Source organism: Amblyomma mixtum, chromosome 2, assembly GCF_055824585.1.
Source record: "Amblyomma mixtum isolate Tamu chromosome 2, ASM5582458v1, whole genome shotgun sequence".
Taxonomy (NCBI): Eukaryota; Metazoa; Arthropoda; class Arachnida; order Ixodida; family Ixodidae; genus Amblyomma; species Amblyomma mixtum.
In genome coordinates this window covers 300,579,273-300,584,592 of record NC_143013.1, presented here as the reverse complement: position 1 = coordinate 300,584,592, position 5,320 = coordinate 300,579,273, and the positions used below count along the sequence as shown (strand labels likewise).

Sequence of the window (5,320 nt, the reverse complement as noted above, 5' to 3'; positions counted from 1 at the left end):
CGGCCGAAATTGCTAGCGGGTGCAGTATCCAGATCGCATTACTCGCGTGAGTCGGTTACTGAAGGTGAGCTTAGCTTAAGCTTAAAACGGCATAAACACATTCGAGGCTTCAGAACCCGGTAATTCATCCGAGTGGATGACGTCGAGGATTATCAGCAGCAGCGTCGGCGGAAGCAATCAGTGTACGCAGCACATTGGGTATTCAGATTCATCAGACGGGAAGGTAAACAAAAGAATTCAACGTCAGAATACCAACCCTGGGAATTTCTGCTCACCATGAGCTAAGGATCCGTAGTATAAGTGCTACAGTTTATGGGGGCTTACCGTCCCAAAGCGACTCAAGCTATGAGGGACGCCGTAGTGGAGGGCTCCGGAAATGTCGACCACCTGGGGCTCTCTAACGTGCACTCGCATTGCACAGTACACGGGCCCCTAGAATTTCGCCTCCATCGAAAATCGACCGCCGCTGCCGGAATCACTTCTACTAGTCATGTTGCTATGGGCCAGAGATGTGAATGCTGCTGTATCAGTATGTGCTCACGGAGTGCTCGCCGAAGTGTTTGGCCATTGCCCCTTCTTGCGCTGTGTCCAAACATGTGGACACGACGTAAGCTTAAGCCGGCTGATATTTTCGCATACAATGGGAATTTTCATTTTTGAATTCCGCGCTCTTACCATTTTGACCCTCCTTGCTAAGTTTGTGGCGCCATCTCTTGCAGCTACAACGAAATGCGTTTGTAAAAATAAAAACAAGGAAATGTGGGCATGACGACTTTATTTGGCGGGGAGAGTAAATAGCTTTCATTTTTGCTAGCTATCTTTTCAAATGGTCGTGAACAATGCAATTTACTATTCGGTATGTGTCAATACTGCGGTGGGCGTTCAGGGTTACGCTTGGGTGTTTTCTGCCCATTGTGTGCCGTTTTGGGAACGGGGAGGGGGGCAAGTGTGCTACGAAATGGGCTTACTGCTTACAGGTGCTGAAAACTATGCTTCTGAGAACGTTGGACGACTCCAGCGCTGAAGCGTTGTTCAGGAAAATAGCCGACAGAGAAACCACTTTCAAAGTAGCGCGGTGACCTATATGGTGGTGGTGGTGAAAACTTTATTTGGAACAGGGGAGTTTGGGGCACGCAAGTCATTGGGCCCCCGCACGGCCCCACTGCACTCAAACGTTCATGTCCCGAAGGCTCATGACACTGACAGCCCGGCCTGCTGCGATGGCTTGCTTGGCCGGGTCCTCGGAGCGCAGTGAGGTCTCCCAAGCCTCCCAAGTGGTAAGTGCGCCAAGCCCCGCGGCGGAGCATCCGCCACACAAGGATATGGTCGAGAGTTTCTTTGAGGTGGTGGCAGAGGGTACAGGAGGGAATTGTGTGTAGACTTGGCGATAGCGCGAGCGTATATAGTAGGGGAGGGTACAGTGCGTGTTTGGAGCCGCCTCCAAAGTCTCTGATGTTAATTGTCGAGGGAGGGATGGTGTGGGAGATAGAGCCGAGGCTCGGCTTTGCAGGCCCGTGTGCTGTGCGATGTTAGTGCACGTTAAAAAACCCCAGGTGGTCAGAGGGGTCGCGGAGGGTGTTAGGCCCCTATCAGTATTGGGGGTCTGAGACTCCCCATATATACTAGAGTGCAGGCTGCATGAATCCTGAGCAAGAAGCCATATTTTATGCTTCTTGTCAGTGGTGGTATTAACATTTATTCTGTACAGTTCTAAAAATTTCGCTGTGGCTTTTAGCAATAATCATTAATATTCTGTATAAAACCCGAGACTGAGAAAAATACAAAGTGGCATCACTACACAAAGGGGGATGAAAAAGGGGAACCCGTGCGCCTTCACATCACGAGTCAATTCAGAGCTCACCGCTCTGCTCCAAGGCTACAAAACAACAATCAACACACTGTTAGAGCTTGGAGACAGTTTGTTTCGGGTCTCTGACACAAGCCGAGCAAACAACCTTTAAAAATGATTTCTTCTCTTTACAAAAACCATGTTTAAAACAGGCCGCAACTCCTTTCTCTCTCTCTACCTCTCCACCTGTGCTCAGGTCACTCGGGAATCCTTCGATGGGGCCAGATGGAGCACTGCATTCCCATGAACCATTAGCCCCAACTTCTGAGCACATTAATTGCAAAAAGGTGCCGACGTGAAAAGTTCACATCTAAAAACCGCATTCAGTGCCGGAAATGCCGAATTTTTGTCGGCCTGTCGTCGCAGGACGACTGTTTTTATCTATTTCAGAAGTCGTGCACCAAAAATAATTCTCCGAAGCGTATATTCTAACAGGTAAACATTTATTCATGTCTAACGATCAGTTAGAAAATGCAAGCAAATGTTGCAGTGCTTACGCGTTCATCTATAACTGCTTTGAGGCGCTATGTCCAGATATGTGGACGCGAATACAATATGCTGAAATATGAATATTCTTGCGTAACTTTTTTAACATCACTTCTGCTTGGTCTACCGATCATTATTTGTGCATTTTTTTTTCCTTTCCACAGATTTCATTGGTCTGTTCGCGTCTCCCCTAGATTGGTTCTGAACAAGCAGAACGATATCAAGTAAGAGACAGTGTGCAATGGCTACATACAGCTAAATAGGTATCTGATGTGTATGCCTGATTAGCCGAGCAAAACGGTGTAGGATCCTTGACCATTCCACAAGACTGATATTTGTTTCCACCTGACATTTTGACAGTTTGACCACAGGTACAGCTTTGTCAGAAGCAACGAGCCCAAGGGGTTTATTCAAGTCGTCTAGTAGGCCCTCACTTTCGGAGGGGTGAGGAAGAGAGTTCCTTTCGCTTTCAAAAGATTTGAAACGCTGTCGGTGCATACCGAGTCACACAGCATGACCCAGAAGTAAATATCTCGGGCTCTATACTTTGGGCAATGGCTGTACATTTGGTCATTGACTAGTGGCAAATAAAGAAAGCGTTGAGCATTGCTTTCGCTGATTCAGAAATGCGCCGAACTGAACAAGGAACCGAAGGAGACAAAAGAAAAAAATTGGCTGTGGTTTAGCTCTGGCTAAACCTGGAGTGACGCAAGAGCTCCGCCGAGCCGCCTACTGCGGCACCTCTCCCCATCTCCGCTTCCTTTTAAGTGATTTGTAAATTGCTTGAAATAAACATTTGTTTCGATTTATATAGGAACTGGAGACCTTAATTTTGGGATGACCCTCGTACATTATGCATGCATGCATACATTTCCTGATAGTTAACCATCCTGCTAGTTAACACACCACAGCTGACGATGCTGGGCTAAAGAGTATGCTCTTCCATACCGAAAAGCCTATTTTTAAAAACTGATAACTGTATTGGGTGAAATACGCTGCATATGTGTTTGGCAAATGTTTTTGTGCGAGCCTGTCGGAAAATTCGCCTCCACAGCAACGCTGAGTTTCACATTACAAAGTTTTAAGAACCCAGTATCGGAATCGTCTTGTGAGCTTTTTAATATTAATTTTAAATTAAGATTAAACCGCCGCCATGGTGGCTCAGTTGTTACGGCGCTCGGCTGCTGACTCGAAAGGCGCGGGTTCGATCCCGGCCACGGCGGTCGAATCCTCGATGGAGGCGAAATTCTACTGGCCCGTGTACTGTGCGATATGTCAATGCACGTTAAAGAACCCCGGGTGGTCGAAATTTCCGGAACCCTGCACCATGCACATTACTCAGCGCTAGGTGGTAGAAATTAATCCGAAGCCCCTTCATTTCACTATAGAATGAGCCCTTGAATCTCCTTGATCTTTGGCGCGTGAAAATTTATTAATTATACCATGCACAGAAATTACACTATTCGTTTTAACCGTACGGTACAAACCATTATGACTAAGCGAACTTAAGTCCTAGTTTGGTAAATTAAGTCTATGAGCCTACATGTGCAGACGGCTCCCCATTGAATGTCAGTTTCGGACAAAGAACATCTCAAATTTGTCTTTTTCCTTTTTGTGACATTTTATTCCGCCTTGTACAACACAAAGTACAGCTTTGAAGAACACAAGTTGAGTATTGCTGCAATCACAACACAACACACCAAGCAGCCGGCTTGGCAGCTTGAACAACAACAAAAAGAAAGCAATAGCGGTGATGTAGCTAACAAGTGAACCGCAGTCCTGTCTCAATGCAGCGGCCGTAGAGCGCAGTCATAAGTCCACGGCTATATCAGCGAGAGCCGGGTGTCAGTGACGATGTATAGGCGAATATGAATCACAACAGATGGCTAAACTCTGCCACACAACGTGTTGGAGGCATCAAAGTTTCCTTTCCTGGAAATCAAAGTTCCACCGGCGATAAAGCAACAGCGTCGCCGCAGCTAACGTAAGCTGCAGTCTTGTGATACTGTGACGGCAGAAGAGCTCTGTCAAAAGCTCACCGTCATTCGCGTAAGCAGGATGATTTCCTATGCCGTCCGTAGAATGAGGTGGACGCCGGATACGGTGAATACGGGCTCGGAGAGCTCGTCCACACCGAGCGCGAAGGCAACATCTTCGAACGGTTTCTGCATGTTGCCGCGGACGAAGGTGCCAAGATCTCCAAACTTCTTCGAGGAGACGCAGTCGCTGACTTGTTTCGCCAGTTCCTGGAAGGTCACCTTGCCTGACAAAATCTGCTCACGGTATTCTTTGATGAGGGCGAGCGCTTCATCTTGGGTCCGGGTGACGTTCTCTTCGCGCCAGGAAAACGGCCGCCTCGAGTCACGGTGTTTGACGAGCAAGTGCGAGCACCGCACCGCGCCTCTTTCTTGCATACTTGCAGCTGATGCTTGCGCAGGCTTTGCTGGAACCTGCCACTGACTCTCCTTGGTCACCGTGTTCAAGTAGTACGGCTCACCTCTCCTACGGCTCATCCGCATTTCCCAGCCTTCCGGCAAATCTCCCGCCATCTTGGTGATTTGAATATCGGATCTAACGTCTACGCAAACGATGACAAGCTCAACCTGCGCACTGCCAGTTCGGATATCGTTACTGACACGAATTCGGTACCTTCTGCTTCTAAGAGAACGTATGATAGGCGCCACTTTTCATGCGTTACAAGCGTGACGTTTTACAGATACAACGACCAGAGACAACTGCACCCAGAATACGATACTCACTACACTCTCGCACTGCTGAAACCGCTTCGCGCCACTCTCATGAGGATGATGATTATGAGCCTTCCCTTTGTAACGGGAGGGCGCCTAACAAAGGTACCCTGGCTGGATACACACACACATAAAAACAACAACACTATCAAACGCGAAGTGGCAAATACACACACAAATGCCGACGAAACAGTATCAATGAAAACAGTTATACAGGAACTCTAGTAAACCCAGGCAT

At 47.8% G+C, this 5,320-nt stretch overlaps 1 pseudogene; it reads right to left on the bottom strand.

Moving 5' to 3' along the window:
• Positions 1–3,931: 3,931 nt before the first annotated feature.
• LOC149364662 (peptidyl-prolyl cis-trans isomerase NIMA-interacting 1 pseudogene) lies at positions 3,932–5,115 on the bottom strand (annotated as a pseudogene).
• Between the last annotated feature and the right edge of the window lie 205 nt (positions 5,116–5,320).